The sequence below is a fragment of the Sorex fumeus genome, unplaced genomic scaffold (assembly GCF_029834395.1).
Source record: "Sorex fumeus unplaced genomic scaffold, SorFum_2.1 ptg000013l, whole genome shotgun sequence".
Classification (NCBI taxonomy): Eukaryota; Metazoa; Chordata; class Mammalia; order Eulipotyphla; family Soricidae; genus Sorex; species Sorex fumeus.
In genome coordinates, this window is record NW_026606070.1 from 33,837,983 (window position 1) to 33,856,169 (window position 18,187).

Below are 18,187 nucleotides of genomic sequence, written 5' to 3' on the forward strand. Positions count from 1 at the left end.
GTTTTAGTTATAATTTGATTGTTTCTTGGCAGTCTTGTGGCTGTATGTCTGATAAGCTTGATGAGTGCAGGTTCTAGGCTTCACTATGATCACTCTTAGAACAATTTTAGAAAGCACAAATAAAATGGAGACATTGTCCAGAAGACCCTGATATATCAGTGGCAAGAGATATATTAAGATGACTAGAACAAAGCACCTAGTGTGTATGTCACTCCTTGTAGCTGACATTTGTTTGCCTTTGTTTTCTCATATGCATGCCCCATGTTGAATGTATATACCTGGAATTCAGGTAGAAAACTATCATTTATCTGTTACCCCAAAAAGCAATAGCAAATTTAGTTAATAATATTATTTAGTTTAATACTGATTGTTGGCTGGAGTGATAGCACAGCGGTAGGGCGTTTGCCTTGCGCACAGCCAGCCCGGCCGAGCCAGGTTCGATTCCTCCACCCCTCTCGAGAGCCTGGCAAACTACCGAGAGTATCTCGCCCCCAGAGCAAAGCCTGGCAAGCTACTCGTGATGTATTCAATATGCCAAACACAGTAACAACAAATCTCAAAATGGAGACATTACTGGGCCCGCTCGAGCAAATCAATGAACAACGGGAAGACAATGATACAGTGATAGTGATACTGATTGTTAATGATATTATATAGAGGTAGTTTATATATTAATATACAGCACACAATTCTGTTTATTTTTTATAAGTGTTTAAAATGGAATATTTTGAAAACTTTGACAGTACAATTTAAATTAGAAAATTTAATCAGAGACTCACTCCAAATTTTAATTTGTCATTTTTTCCCACAATTTATCATGCTGACACTAAAATTGTTCCACAACGCATTTTCAGAGTGATCATTATTGCTGTTCTCTCCCCAGTTTCTGCATCAGAGAGTGAAAGAGTCTGAGAAGCCTGAGTTCTCAGACTGTTTGAGATATTTCTTGAAGTACCAAATAAAGTGCTGCTATAAAAACACTTTTTCAAGATGGCTACAAAACTCTCCCTCCCCTGAAAACTCCTGGCATGCCCACAAGGCATTTTTACAGTGTGAGATGGACTCTGTGATCCCTGATTCTTGAATCTCTGTGGTCCCGTGACTAAAGTAGAAGTGATGCTATATGACTTGGAAATGATTTCTCAGACCTGAATCACATGGACAGATGCATATAGGTATTTGTATCCAACAATTTCCAGAATCAGATGCCAGGTTCAGAAGGACATCTTCAAGATGACTCCATTTACCACCGCTCTGTTAAAAAAAATTAGAGTTACTTAAGATCTGTCTAGTCAAGTAAGTTCAGTTAAACTTTAAACCTATTAAAAGCAATGATAATATTATCACTGTTTAAAATACTTATCATTTCAACATTTTTTTAGACTTTTTGCCACACCAAATGGTGCTCAGGGCTTATTCCTGGTTCTGTGCTCAGGGATCACTCCTAGTGGAGCTCAGGGGAACCTATGGTCCTTGGGATTGAACTTGGGTTGGTACTGTGCAAGAAAATTACCCTACCCACTGTTCTATCTCTCTAGGCGTGTAGGAGAATAATTTTTAATGCAGCATTAGGTAATTGGATAACACATGCCCTAAAGTCAGATATATCTGAAATGAAATGAAACTCAAATACCAACTCTACCTCTTGCAAATGGGATAATGTTTCAGCTGGGATCTTAAATTTCTCTAATTCTTTTTTCATTTTATAGGTAGTCAATCTGAAATACCATTAGGGTTTAATAAATATTAATGACTCTAATGTCCATCCTCCATGTTTCCTGCTTCCCCTCCCTCCCTCCCTCCCTCTCTCCCTCCCTCCCTCCCTCCCTCCCTCCCTGCCTCCCTCCCTCCTTCCCTCCTTTCCTTCCCTCCCTCCCTCCCTCCCTGCCTCTCTCCCTCCCTGCCTCTCTCCCTTCTTCCCTCCTTCCTTCCCTCCCTCCCTCCCTCCCTCCCTGCCTCTCTCCCTCCCTGCCTCTCTCCCTTCTTCCCTCCTTCCTTCCCTCCCTCCCTCCCTCCCTCCCTCCTTCCTTCCTTCTTTCCTTCCTTCCTTCCTTCCTTCTTCCTCCCTTTCTTTCTTCCTTCTTCCCTTCCTTCCTTTCTTTTGTTTCTTTATTTCTTTCCTTCCATATCTCCGTTGCTGCTTTCTCCTTTCTCTTTTACCATACTGAGAGCAGCTGCTTTTGTGATAGGCTGTTTTAAACCGGAATGTGTTAGTACCAGGTGTAGATTTAATTGGACCTTTACTTAGAATGCGAGCAGAAAGAATTCAGGGTGTCTTTTTTTCTCAAGGAAAATTGCTGAATCACTGCTTCCAAAATTGGCATAAAATATGCTTAGACCTTCCACCGACTGCATGTGTGATGCAATCCAGTGACTTGGGGAAATGGGGTAAATACATTTTTTAAAAAAGGAATGTTTCCATCAGTTCACAGCGAACATTATCTGAATTCAGTTGAGGCAAAAAATATCTTAAACAGCTAGATAAAGGAAATTAAGGCATGAGCAACATGTTATTTGTAGGAATGACATACATTATCTCCTTGGCAACTGCAGGGTGGCATGCAATTTGGCAATCTATGTCGTGTTATCTTGGATGCCTGGAAGTCACTGTTTCCTAGGGAAACAAAAGGAAAGAACAACATGAGAAAAAGAGTTCTGATTTAGTATGCTGGGGAAGTATTTTAAGACTGAGGGACCCGCGTGTTTCCACAGTATAACTGGAACTCAAATTGGCATTTTCACTTATTAATTTCACTTTAAAATATGAATTAGTCCCAAATTTTCCTTGAGTCTGCAGATCATTTTATTCTACTTTTATGCTGAAATGACAACTCAATACACTTGTGTGAAACATAAATATACAAGTTTGGCAAGGCTTTCATAAACGTAAGGATCTTAGCTTATGCATATTCATTTATTTATTCATTCCACAAATATTTGTGCAGTGTCTGATTTGTGTTAAGTATTGAGGCTGCATTGACCCCTTACCTAATGTCTTACAATCATCCTGTCAGATTCATGAGATATTGTCACATTTCTTCATTCAAAGTGGATCAATAATTTTGCAAATACTTATTTAGTTCTATTTTTGAGAATATGTTATAGTGGGAGCTAAGACAGCAGAAATTAACACAGGATTGTGTAATATGTGTTGGTGCCACGAATAGCTTTTATCAAGCTGTTTTTTTTTTTAATTAGGGATTTCAGAAACATTTCTTAGCTATAGTCAGTCAATTTGTTTTCATCCACTGAATGGGTCCAAAATATTTATAATAGAGTGACTCATGCCCAGTGTAATTTTGTTTGGTAGGTGGTTTGATAAAATTGAAGATATTGAATGAAGAATGAAGGAAACTCATACTGCAATATAGCAAACTGACTGGAATCTAAAATTTTCCACTTCAGTGAGGCCCATAGTAGCATCAACATTACATAATGCTACGTGGGTTGTCTTAGCAGTTGTAATGGAATGCCTTTGCAAGGAAGGATGATGATGTGACTGCTTACATGAGATTAAAGCATGGGACCTATTTTGTCGGGATCTTAAATGTAAATTCATAAACTGAAAACTCTCCCACAATAGTGCTAGAGAGGACTTAGAGTTTATTGACAGAAATTTTAAAGAAAAAAAAGCAGATCTGCTTGTCCCAAGGATGACTCGGCTTCTATTCAACTATTGAGTGTCTTCAAAACAATACTTTTAGTGTTTATTCTACTTTTACTTCCATCTTTATGACCACAGAAGGCAAGACATTTTTATACGTTTCTGGACTCTATTACAAAGTGACTTTGATGTAACAAGTCTCACAAAAGTGCATTCTAAGCTAATCTTCCAAAGATTATCCACGTGTTCTCATTGCTCACAGAAGTAAAAAACATATTCCTGATGTTATGATTTGGAGTATTAAAATTAATAAGCAGATTTTATTTCCTGGAGGGTCTTATTTTGTTATGTCCTCTCTAAGAGAAGCATTTCAGTTTAGAATTTTCTTGGGTTTATGCATACATTCATGGAAGATTTAAATAGCATTGCAGCTGTACAGAAAAGCTGTTCTAGTGTGTGCTTTGAAAATCAGCTTTTCAATAACTGATAGCTTTAGAACTATGATTGAAAGGACGAATCCAGTTTTTATTTAAAAAGCTATTTCAGCCACTGGCTACATGTCCTAAGAAGTTTGAGGTAGAAGATACTCATTTTTCTTAATATTTTGCTCCTGGAGAAGCAGGTTATGCCCATGGGCCTTCTTTTTTGCCCTCTGTAGCTGCAGAGGCCTAGAAGAAAATGGAGACTGACCCAAGAGATGACACTGAAGTTTACCAGCAATAATTCAGTCATGCTTTTAAATAGACAGATATATGAAATGGAAGAGGAAAATCATTTAATTCTAATTATCAGTTAATATCCCAGGATTGATTCATAAAACAGTCCATTAAATACTGTAGTGGCCCAGGAAGCACAATCTGTATAGAATTTAAAAATGTCATCTGGTTTTCAAGTGGATTTAAATGCTCTGCTTTGAGCAATATAGCTTTGCCAAATATCTTTTAAGATACATTGTGTGAATCTCATTTTTGCCCTCTCAAATGGTGAGGAGGGAATAGTTTTGTTATTGATTTATTTACAGTACAGTTGAGTCATCATTTTTGCATTAAGTATTCAAATAACTTCTGTTGAGTAACTCTGAGGTGTCCAGTAATCTGCTAGGTGGGCAAAGAAAAACTGGAAGACACTGTTAGAGCCCAAAAGAACCCAGCAGTCAGAGGGACACTTAGACAGTACAGTGAAGGTGAAGCTAGGACAGAACATAGATGTAGGAAAATATAGAACAGCCACATTAGGTTCTTTGTGTTGGGAAGTCTGATGAGGAGAGAGGGGTGTGAAGTTGACCTTACTGGAGGCAGTGGTGTCAAGTTACCTTCTTGGAAAACATAAAAGGTAGACAAAGAAAGTGGAGAAAATAAAGCAATGAGAAGAGACTGTACAAAGCAATACACCTTTTGCTTGTAGAACTAACCAAAGACATTTTGACTAGAGTGAATCTAGATATCTTCATTGAGTTTTACTTAAGCCAGACTATGATACAAAGATTTATGCGCAAGCAGTTCATTTCTGCGGTGATCTCAGAATGTATGAGATGGAAAGGAAGCACATATATCAGTGTGACCCCCACATAAGAAACACTGCTAGATTTTTGTGGACTTTATGACTCTCTTCAAATCTCTTTCAGCTCATAAGAAAACCATTGAAATGGAAGTCCTTCATTATTTCTTTCTACAATTAGTAGACCTGGATAAGTAGCAATTTTAGCTTGTTCTTTTAGCATTGCTCCATGGAATGGATCTGACCACCCCTGGCTAAGAGCAGGAAATGAGATAAAATTTGAACAATGTAAGTTTCTTGATGTTTCCAACATTTTCTGAGGTGAATACTTACAATATCCTGTTAAAATATAGTAAATATCTGAGTATTAAAGTAATGGAGGGGTCAGAGAGATTGCACAGGGGTAAAGAGCTTGCCTTCACTGCTCTTACCATTTATAATCTATCCCTGAAACAAAGACAGGATTAAGATCTGAGCAGAGTTGGGCATGTCTCATCACTCCACCCACCACCAAAATAAAATAGTGGAAACTTCTGTAATATCTTTCAATGGGATTATCTAGCTATCTACTTTAGACTATGAAAGAATACAAATACATAGTAATGTATGATAAATAAAAAGAATAATATAATATGCAATGGCAACGTAATAAAAATAACAAAATATATAGTTATATGTATAACAAATAATATTCAGGCAATATTTTGTGAAGTGATTTGTTTAACCATAAGTTACTTTAAGAAGTCTGCCAATTATCTTTACTGTAAGTCAAAAACTCTGAAATAGCTGAGTCTAAAATTTGCACTATCTAATTTCAGAAACTTTGGTCGACTTTTGTTTTAAAATACAAATATACTGCTACATTAAGAATATGAAGATAGGAATTTAGTTTAGATGTAATATTCACTTTATTTTCCTTGTGGCCTACTAGGTATTTGGGCCCTCTGATTTCTAGCCCGCTAGGCTGAAGTAGTTATCTTAATGGTGTACACTAATGTACTGATGAGCCATTTGCTATAAATTTCTGCTCAGCCACTGGTTCAATTCATGCTAAATTTGCAATCTGCCTTTACTGAAGTGCAAAATTGACTTTCTTGTCATAAAGTGGTAGAACATGCAAAAGAGTCTAATACTTTATTTTCTAGCTCAAGTAAGATTATCTAGGCTCAGAGAAAGTTTGAAAATTTTTGTTTTGGATGAACAGCTGTCTTAAGCATGAGAGCCTTGTTAAAAGGTTGGATGGCTTTGATGATGTCTTTTTGGAAGCATTCTGCTCACATGGTCCTGACTCTCCAGGACAAGTCAAATTATTTTCTGAAGAAAACTCAAATAACTTCATTCTGGAGGTTTTCTGTTTGACAGGAAGCTCAACCAACTGTTGTCTTGGTAGAATTGCCAGTTTGCTCTGCCAACTTAAAACACAGGTTTGTTGTATACTGAGATTTGTAATGAATTGTGTTAGGAAAATTTATCATATGTGTTATTAATATAATGACCAATTTACTTTACCTCAGTTCATATGTACTAGTGAAGAGGAGTATTTAAAAAAAATAAAAGTTGGGGCTGGAGCGATAGCACAGCGGGTAGGGCGTTTGCCTTGCACGCAGCCAACATGGCCGACCCAGGTTCAATTCCCAGCATCCCATATGGTCCCCCGAGCACCACCAGGAGTGATTCCTGAGTGCATGAGCCAGGAGTAACCCCTGAGCATCGCCGGGTGTAGCCCAAAAAGCAAAAAATATATATATATAAAAGTTATTTTATCCCATTCTTTTGCTTTTACATAATTCTAAGACCTTTACTTTATCCACAGTTCAGCAGCATTTTACTGAACTTTATTAGTTTTAATTAATTGTGTGTTATCAAATGTATTTGAACACTTAATTTGGTCAGATACTAAACCTGCTGATCATCTTGTGCCTTTCCTCGGTTACAAGGAAATTTGAGATTCTAGTGTCTTATGCACAAAAAGGAAAAAAAAATATTTCTTCTTACTTTATATATGAATAATAAGTTCAATAATTGCCATTTGAAATTTGGATTCAAACCTTGTGGAAGATAGTTGAAGAAAATAGCACTAAGTATTATCATATAGAAGATACAGACTTTGACTTGAAGATAGTGTTTCTTCAATTAATAAGTGATTCTATGATTTTATTTGCTGTTAAGATAAAATTTTATATAACAATATAAATTTGAACCTTTTTATAAACATTTCTTTACACTTGAATTTGGAAGATGCTTGACAGAGTAGTATTTCTAAGCACTATGATAAACAAGTGCCAAAGAAGTTAGGAGAATATTAGGAAGAATAAGAGCAAGAGTGATTAGTAAGAATTCTAGCAATTTTTTAAATGTATTGGAAAGGAAATTTCTAATCACAGGGATATTTTTGGTAAGATAAGGTAAGGTAAGGTAAAGGCCCTCCCGTTGATCGTCGATTTGCTCGAGCGGGCCTAGTAACGTCTCCATTGGAGACTTTGTTGTTACTGTGTCTGGCATATCGAATACTCTCGGTAGCTTGCCAGGCTCTCCAAGAGGGGCGGAGGAATCGAACTTGGGTTGGCCATGTTGGCCGCTTGTAAGGCGAACGCCCTACCGCTGTGCTATTGCTCCAGCCCGTGTGAGTCAAAGAGTCAGCATAGTGCTTTACTGATATAGAAAACCAAATGTAAATGTTATATTAAAAACTGGGCTACTTTTAAATACTCAAATGCTTTGGGATTATATTTTTACAGATTTCCTATAAAATTTTTTCTGCTTTTTTTTCAATATAAACATAAATACGGGTTTGGGGGTTGGAAAAGTAGCACAGAGGCAAAGTATTTGCCTTGCTCACTACCAACCCTGGTTTGATCCTAATGCCCAATGCCACAAAGTCACCTGAGCACTACCAGGAATGATCTCTGAGCACAGAGCCAAGACTTAGCACTGCCAGGTGTGACCCAACCCTAAGCCCAATAATAAGTAAATATATAGGTTTGGGATTCAAATCCTAACTCTAGCTAATTTTAACTATTTGATTTTCATTGATCAACCAACTTTTCTAGACATTCATATCTTAATTTTTAAAAATATGCATACTAGCATTATTTCCTAAGTATTTGTAAGACATATATGAGGCTGTTTGTAAAAAATAATTTAATGTTGCACAACATCCACACTAAGTGGTTAATACGTTGTAGAGATGTTGATGGATATGCAAGTTATTTTTTTTCCTGAATGTTCTGTGATTTACAATACTGTTATTGGTGGTTTCCCATGCACATAATTCCAGTACCACACCCATCACTTGTGTATCCACATCCACCTAAGGACCCTAATGCCCCTCCCTTTCCCAAACTCTCCCCCAAAACTCAACTTTGTGGATCAGTTCTCCCATGTGTTGTCTTTGGTCCTATGTTGTTGCTTCCTTACTGCACAGGAGATGCAAGATTTCTTTCTGGCACATGTTAGCATCTGACATTAAGTTTGTTAACAATATAGCTACTAATATTGCCTTGCTTGTCTATCAAGAAAAAGTAAGAAGAAAAGAAAAGGAGGATTTTACAATATAATTTAATCTCAATATCAGTTGATGAGATAGCTTATGGGTTTTCCATATCCTTATCCCAATGAGAAAAAAACTTAAAAATTGCTCCTGTTATCACCAAACATTTTTTCTGTTCCCTCACAGTTCTTTGATCTGTTTAAATCTTGGTCCTCTTTAATATTTTATCTTCTGTGTCACTTTTACCAAAAATGTTTCCCATAAATCTGATAATATATTCCCAAATTCTACTAACCTTAATTTATAGAATTAATTTAATTTAAAATATTAATTTCTTTGAGAGCTTGCAAGAACTTGATTATCCCCCTTTGTACTTCTAACCAAATAATTTGAAAACTAGATAATCTATATGTATTGCTGGAGCGATAGCACAGCGGGTAGGGCGTTCGCCTTACAAGCGGCCAACATGGCCGACCCAAGTTCGATTCCTCCGCCCCTCTCGGAGAGCCCGGCAAGCTACCGAGAGTATTCGATATGCCAGACACAGTAACAACAAAGTCTCCAATGGAGACGTTACTGGGCCCGCTCGAGCAAATTTCTTGAATGAATGATTTTTTTTGTAGGTGTATTGCTATTTATTCAGCCACCGATTAGCTGATTGAATTGGGCATGAACTCCACCTTAATTTTTTTTATTTATTTTTTTCTTTTTATATTTATTTATTGAATCACTGTGGGGAAAGTTACTAAGATTTCAGGTTTAAGTCTCGGTCATACAATGATCAAACACCTTTCCCTTCACCAGTACTCATTTTCCACCACCAAGAACCCCAGTATACCCCCCTCCCACCCCTACAAATGCCTGTGAGGCATATGATTTCTACTTAACTCTTTTCTACATTGATTACATTCATTATTTCGACAAAAGATGCACCATTATTGTTTAGAATTTCCCCCCAAACAATCAGAATTGCTGAAAAGGCATTGTGAAATACTTTGTTTTCTATAGCTGGTTATGAGAATCATATAATGTCATGCTGCCACGATTTTGGATTTCTGCAAAGAGCCAGATAATTACGAGATTGGTTTCTGTGTGTCTCGTGTTATGGCCGTGCCAGAGAGCCGCTCATGGGGGGTGGTAACTTGTGACCTTGGTGGGCATGAAGGATGTGCCGGTAATGCCCCCTTTCCCATGAGACTGTAGTTGCCCCTTCACCGCTGGCTCATACCTGGATTTCCTATAAGCTCTGAGGCGTGGCCACCCTGCTGCCAGGGGAGAAACAGGCGAAAGGGAGCAACACCTTTTCCCTCCTGACGAGGAGGCATGGAGCCGTAGTTTAACGCATGGTCCTCTTGAATGAATGATTTAGGTGAAGCAGTGCCTCAAGTATGTTTTTTAGCGCTTAAGAGATCACTGTATGACAGAAACTCAAACATGAAAGCTTGTAACTATCTCATGGTGATTCAATAAAATTTAAAAAAAAAAGATTTTTTAGTGCTTATGAGTTGTGGATCTTCTTTTCCATACTTTTAACAAGAGACAAAGCATGAAACGTAAGATTTTTTCCCCCTAAAATAGGTCTACTGATGATGTCTGTTCGTCTAAGCAAAAACTGTCTAGTATTCCCAGGAATCCATCCTGCTTTAGGTCATATTCTTGGATCATCAAAGTCTTTATGCTATATAACCATGATTTTCACAAAGGGAAACTGTTGAAAATATGTGATATTAGGAATTCGCCAGGTGCTTTTTCCCCTACCCTACAGACCTTCAAAAACTAAGGGCCTGGTATAGATAATCATTGCTTTCTACAGTGTTATTATTCATTTTCAGTAAAATCATAGTTCAGACTACTTGTTATGCCATAGCCTCCTATAGTTTTAGCATGAACCTAAATGTTTCTATTTAATAGAGCACAATTCCACTATAATCAAATCATATAACGTCTGTGTTAAGAAAAAAAATGTTATGTAGATGGAACTAGAGGGTAGCATGCTAAGTGAAATTAGTCAGAAAAGAGACAGACTCACAAATGACGTATCTTGTATGTGGGGTGTAAAGTCACATAGTGGGGAGTAACTGGTCAAAAGAAGCAGAACCTGTGAACTATTTACAGAACTGCCTTACAAAACTGATTTTTACCTAAGGTGGCAGGTAGTGCATAGATGGGATGGGATGGTGGGATAACAGCAGACAGAAGCAGACATTCTGGTAGAGGGGGTGATGTTGGATGTTGCATGCATGAAACCGTATCACAAACAATATTGTAAATCATGGTGCCTAAAAATACAATTACCTCAGATAAAGAGAAAAATAGAAAAACATTGTTCAAATCTCTCCTTAAATTTAAATGCATTTTATTTGAATATTTTGAAGCTAAAAAAATGTCTTCCATAGTATTTTGTGGAAGCTAAAATAATGCATTTATTTGGTCACCAAACTTAGAAATTGTGAATCTACTAAAACTTCTTTCAAAATGTTTTAGCAGATATTTACATATGCTAACTCTGATTTCAAGGATTAAAATATTATTGATATAAAATTTTAAATATAAAATAAGCTATTTATGACATTTTCCCAATATTTAAGTAACCATAAGCTCTGCAATCCAAAACACATGTACACACATCTAAGCACACTCTCATATTCTGAAGGGAAGCAAAAGTTTTCAAGTAAAAGTGCTGGATTCATCTTGAGCTAAATTTAAACTGAAAGGTGAGATAAAAGTTTAGTTTCCTGATTCTTCCAATTGAGTGAACAAGCTAGAGAAGTGTCCTGGAGTGTCTTATAGCTAGGCAATTAGGCAGTTTAAGAAGAAGATGCCCCCTAGTGGATTTAAAAATAATTTCATTCATATTGTTCAACTGAAAATATTGCAAGCTCCTGTCAAAAACATCTCTGTTTTTCACTTATTATTTAGAGTTACCAAAACAGGCCAGAAACAAGGAAAATAACCTAAAAGAAAAAAGTGAGGGTTTGTTTAGGATTTTTTTCTCATTGTAAACTTAATTCATTATTTTAAAATGTCAAAATCTGTCTTGAACTTATTTTTATTTGTGGTAGATAATTGTTTTATTTAAAAGCATAATTCAGAGACTAGACAATCCAAAATCATGCAAGATTCTAGCAGACTTTGGTTTCTGGTGATAACTCACTTTTCTGGCTTGCAGATGGTTGTCTACTAACTGTGTCCTTACATGACAGCGAGAAAGTGTTTTCTAGTGTCTTCTACGTTATGAGGACAGCAGTTCTGTCTGATAAGGGCTTCATCCTTATCTGATCTCATTTAGTCCTAATCACTTCCTTGGATTCAAATAGGAGGTCAGGAGTTGAACATATAATTTTTTAAGGGACACAGTTTATCCCAAATAACAGTTGCAATCTTGGTATTTTCCTTTAAATAATTTTTTGATATTTATTACCAAATATCAAATTTATTATCAAACATCAAATAATTATTTGATATTTATTATTTTGGTAGTATTGAAAAATGCATCTCATAGAATAATTCCAGGTAGTGTTATGGTCAAATGCACCAAGTGACTCCAACTTCTCCTTCATGACTAATGAAATATAATACAGAAAAATTTCTTCTATTGGAGCCATACATGTGACATACAAATAAGTTCTCATTAGGAACCACTATAAAATAAAATCCACATCACTTTAAGATTACATGACTTTAAGCAATCATAATACCTTGAACCCTCCATTATTTAGATATGAGAAGGCAAAATGAATGAAATCGTTTTGTGACAACTATTGTCCGATAATTTAAAATTGAAAACATCAGTTTCTTATCCCAGTTTCTCATCTTGAATGTGTTTCTAGAACTTACAGAAATACAAATACTAAATTAAATACTAACTTTGGGCAAAAGATGAAATACAATCAATAGGCAAGTTAGCATTGTCTTTTCTGTATTTCTTCTTTATTTAATGTGTCAACCGGTAACTACTTGTGAAATACTTAATATGAACATCTGGAGGTTATTTCCCCTCTTTCTATATCGTAGACATTCTAAAAAACTTTTTTCTAGTCTTCAATCACTTTGGTGCTTCATTTTCAGCTGTTCAACCATAGCTGTTGATTTCCTTACATAAAAAGATGGGTGGCAAATCCCCAGAGCCCTGTTGAAATGGCCGTGAATACATGTCTTGAGATTATTAAGTTTTTTAAGTCTATAACTCATTGATATCCTAACAGATAAAGCTGTTCTTTTATTAGCCTTGTTTGTTTTTAATTTTGAAGGGTTCAAATCACATTTTACTAAACTTCATTTAACTTCTCAAGCAAGCAATGTGAATATAGCTTGGTCACTTTATCTCATTGCTTCTGAGTAATGAATTAAGAAGATTTTTATTTTTTTGCAGTTCATACTTCTTTTGAAAATGTGTCAGATCACAGTCATGATTGACGAATTGCTTGGATCTGCTCCTATTTGCCTGTTGCTGCTTTAATTTGTTGGTAATGTTTGAATCTGCCACCGCACATCTCTCTCTCACCAGTTTCCTTGCTTCAGGCTATTGTGACTAATGACAAAATGATTTCAAACTAAATCATTTTTAAAAATTTAAATGGAGCTTAGGTGCTTTTCTTGTTTGCAACCACTGTGTGCCTGTGGAATACTGATGGAGTCACTCAAGTCTCTATACACTGGACAAACCTAAATCACTTTGACTGACACATTAGTTGGTTCAAAACTTTCGAGTTGTATGTGAATATTATTCCTATGAATTCTATGCCAGCTAGGTCAGCAGCTTTCTGAATCTTTTTGTGTGTGTCATCATGGAAAATGACAACTACTTTTTACTTAATAGACCTTGAGACATCAATACAAAATAATTTGAGTTTTGTGGATGCTTGATAGAAAGAATTCAAGCCTCAGAGAAGTCTAATTCTGCTTTTCCATATACAGTTTTTAACATATAATATGTGGAGAATTTTGAGGAATACTTAGAGCTGGAATTGAGTCAAGATAATTTAGACATGTTAGATATTACCTTCAATATTCTCGAACACTACATCTTCCATAAAACAGAAATTTATAGGTCAGAAAAACACAATTAGGCACCTGGACTTATTTCACTTGAATAATAATCTTGATACCGAACACTAGCATTCCAACGATATTTTAAAATAAAAGATAAATGACAATTTTACTGTAAAAACACAGTGTGTTTCCAGAGTAAATTAATTCAAAAGAATTAATAAGGTTGTTTTTGAAGTGTAGAATTTTATTAAATCTTTTAAACTTCAAATGAAGAGATTTTCCATTTGTTTCCAGACACTAATCCATGTGGCACTCTTCTTACTGCTGCATCTCTTGATAGTAACAATCCGTGGTTTGCAAACAGCCTTTTCTTCAGGCATAAGATTCAAATCTTGGTTTGCATTTCTTTGAATGAAGGGTTATTTGGACTCATTCAGCAGTGCTCAGGGTTTACTTCTGGCTCTCCGCTTGTGGTGTGGCTCTGGGAACCCTGGATGGGAATTTGAATAGGGGCGTCAGCTTCATGCAAGGCAAGCTCTTAATGCCTGTACTATCTCTCTGGCCCTGTGATTAGATTTGTTTTGTTTTGTTTTTGAGCTACAGCCAGCAATGCTCAGAGATAACTCCAGGGTTCACACTCAGAAAAGACTCCTGGCAAGGCTCAGGGGACCATACAAGATGCTGGGAATCAAACCCTGGTTGGCCTCATCCAATGCAAGCACCCTACTCACTGTACTATTTCTCTAGCTTCATGCGATTACATTTTTAATATTTACAACTAGTATGAAAGTGTACATCAGAAAATAATTTTAAAACAATCAAATTATGATTCTTATAAATATGGAATTGACATAGGGCCAAGTTTCAACTTATTAAATATTCTAGGTTATTTACAGAAGTTGTTTCTGTCCCACAGTTCAAAAAATAAAAACCTATTAACTTACTGGACTGGGATATAAAACCCAACATGTAATTTCAAAATTGGACTTCAGTCCAGTGTGAAGTAGCAAAAATCAAACTCAAGTAAATTTCTCTAGGGAATTAATAATCCTTGAATGGACTTTTTTGTTTAAGTTATAACATCGAAAGGGCATGCTATGCTTTTTTTTTGATTTCCAAGTATAGTAATTTTTTTAGCAATATAGTACTTGACTACTACAAATACTTGACTGACATAGGTAGAGATTGATGTGTTCTTTAATTCCTCACCCAATTTTGTCCATCAAGAAGGACATTGGAGGAACCCTGTGCTTACAGTATGATGTCCAATCTGTCATATCTTTCTGTTCTTATTTATTGCCAATTTAAAATGGTGTCATTTCTTGGTGACCCAGGCCTATGTTACCTAGATCCATGTTGCCCACTTACGTGCTGCCCACATCTTCCCTCTTGAGATGTACCTTCAATACTTCAACGTTGCAATGTGTACTGGCTCTCCACTTAGAAACCCTTGTTCTCTCTTGAGCATGAATCTTAATGGACCTTTCTCCTTCCATCTTTTTACTTAACCAAAAAAAATTGTTACACATTATACTAAAAAAATTTTTTAAATGGCATTTTTAGGAGGCTTAAAGATCTTTTTATTATTACAGAATCTGATGTGTGTTCTCTAGTCTTGTAAATATGGCTTGACAATTTTTTCATAACAGTCTGTAATTTTGGATTTGGGGGGGCAGGTCTGGGGTGTGCACAGGATGTGCTCCTGATTCTTTGCTCAGTATCACTCCAAGAAGTGCTCAGGGGACCAAATGCAGTGCTGGTGATCGAACTGGGGTCTGCATATACAAGACAAGCTCCTAAATATATGTATTGTTTCTCAGGTCCTAATGCTTTGGATTTTGATGATATAATAAAATACTCTGAGTGTCTATTGATGATCTTATTTCAAATATGTGGTCACAGTTTTCATAAATCATTGCAGTAGCTCTGAATTTTTTAAACATTTTTCTATTTATACTATATCTCTAGGTTGTCTACTTTTCTCTCCTTTCTCTCTTTCTCATTCACTTGCTCTTGCTCTTTCTCAAGTTACTTAGGGTTGGTTTTAAAGTTTATTAGGAAAGAATAAGGCAGAGTTAAGAATTAGTATTTTTATATTACTGAGTCAAATTCCTTCTGAATATCTTGCCAAATACCTGAGCATTGCAATTTCCTAAATTGTGGGAAAATAAAGTATCCCTGACTCTGTGTGTACCAGATATTATTTCTCTTAATCTTTTTAGATTGTCTGCCCCACTTCAACTCTACCCTGACCCCATGTTCTTTGCTCTTTTTTTCTATAAATGATAGCTAATGACTTAATTTCTCCAGATTGTCAGCTCCATATCCTCATTTCGTGATTTCTCAACTTTTTCTTATGTTCTCCATTCCTATGCTCCAGCACAAAATTCGAACTTTGTTTCTTCCCTCTTAATGATTATGTTCTAATGATGTCTAATGCCCAATGTTTTCAAAATAGATGATTGCTTTTCTTTAGTTATTTTTTGTCATGTAATTCCAGAAAATAAATTTAGTATTTGTAATTCCATTGTGTTGAAAATGGACTTCTACAATTCTCAGAATTTAATCTTGGAATTTCTAAAGATTATAGGCAACTGAGTTTTTGGTGGAAGAAGCATTGTGCAAATACCAGACAATACTGGGAAAAAATTTCTGCTGCTTGTTAGATTGATTCAAATTATTCTCATTCGATATGTTTTATATTTAGCATTTCATGACATTTTACTTTGTGTTATATTTCTTATTATAATGTATGCATATTATAATTCTGATAGATAACATATATGCTAATTAGATTTTGTGGACATACCATATGTTTTTTATTCTTCACACACAGTCATCTCTCTTTCTAAAAGTACACTCAGAATCTGCGATTACTTTACTAACAATTAATTTAAACCTTACACATTTATAATGTGTATTATAGATAAAAATCTAAGACAAATGATGTAGCTGTAGCTTTTAGTTTCATGTCAATTTTGGTTTCAGTTGTTTCCAACACAATCAAGTGTCAGATGTAAGGTCTTCACTTCTCATGAGTTCAGTTCTCCCACATCTAAAAGAATAGTCCAAGCCTATATGAATTATGCTTCGTGAAACTCCCAGGCATGCTTTGACTTTAAATTTTGTGGTACTTTATTCTCAGCACCACAAAGTATTTCATTGAAATACTTCTCAATTAAAGTATCAATTCATATGTATATGATATATGTATTGAGCACTTTCAACCTGCTTCATGAATGCAGTAGCGCAAAAAGAAAGTTGTTTACTTTCTATGTGTTGAGGGGATGGTTGGGGGACAGTTGGGTAACACTCAGAGAAGCTTAAGGTTATTCCTGGCTCTGTTTCCAGAGATCACACCTGATGGTGTTCAGTGGCTGAGGTGGGGAATTTGGGGGACGTGACATATGTAGTGCCGAGAATCAAATTGAAGTCAGCACATGCAAGTGACGTAACCCCTGTAGTTTTACCCCAAAGATTGTTTTTTGTAGAGCAAACATTTTTTCTGTAATATTTGGTCTCAAATGACTCTTATATAATAATATCTATGAAGTTTTTTGTCGATTGTCTTCTTGCATTGGTGAGTGTAAAATACTCCTTTTTCTTTCCTCTAGTTCTCTGTATCATCCCCATCTTTATTCAATAAATGGTAGGAAAAAGAATTTAAAGAGCAATTATGTTATACTGTTACTTTTTCGTTTTTTTGGGCCACACTCAGTGGTGCTCAGGGGTTACTGCAGCTCTGCACTTCCCTGCTGGACTGAAGGTAACTTTTGAGATGCTGGGCATCAAAGCCAGGTCTGCTGTGTGCAAGGCAAGCATCCTACCTGTTGCACTATGTCTCTGATCTCAACATACTCTTACTTTAGAAAAAACAACTTGGGAGAAAAACTATTCCAAAGTAGTCATACTATATTCTAAATAAATTGCTTTTGGAATTATTTAAACTATCTCTTTTCTTCGTTAGCTTGAAAAATCTATACTTGACTATAAAGTTTCTTATTATGATTGCTAAAATACAAGACAATTAATTTAAACCTTACACATTGCATTAAAATATAGTCTTATTCCTTTTCTCTCTATGTAACTGTTTTATATAAAATAGTAAATTCTATTTTGGTTTAATAATTTTAAATTAGTAGGTAGTTTTAATTGAGATATTTTGATTTAATCACTTTAAATTAGACAGTTTGAGTTCAGATATTTGTGCAGTGATATGATAATGCTGTTTATGTTCATACATTTTATTTAAAATAAAATTTCCTTGCATCTTCATTTTTTGTTGTGATGAAAAAATAAACTACATTAAATTTTAGACTTTGTTATAGTATGTGTCATTGACTATGTAAAATTATGAAAATAAATTCTAGGGATTTGTAAATTAAAGCTCAGGGTTCTTTTTAAAAGTTATGTCATGCTCATATGGGTTGTTATTATTGCTGTTTTGTGCAGTAGAATATGCAGTAGAATATGTACATGTTTATAAAAAGATAAAAATATTTGAAATGTAAATAGCACATTGCACATTTTTTACTATATGAATGAAAAAAGTTGTATAGTTATCATCATGACAAAAATCAACTATTGAAAAATTAAATACAGTC

At 35.4% G+C, this 18,187-nt stretch overlaps 1 protein-coding gene across 1 annotated transcript in view; it reads left to right on the forward strand.

Moving 5' to 3' along the window:
• Positions 1–18,187, forward strand: part of GABRA4 (gamma-aminobutyric acid type A receptor subunit alpha4) — a 70,160-nt gene that overhangs the window by 49,233 nt on the left and 2,740 nt on the right. The window lies entirely within an intron of this gene.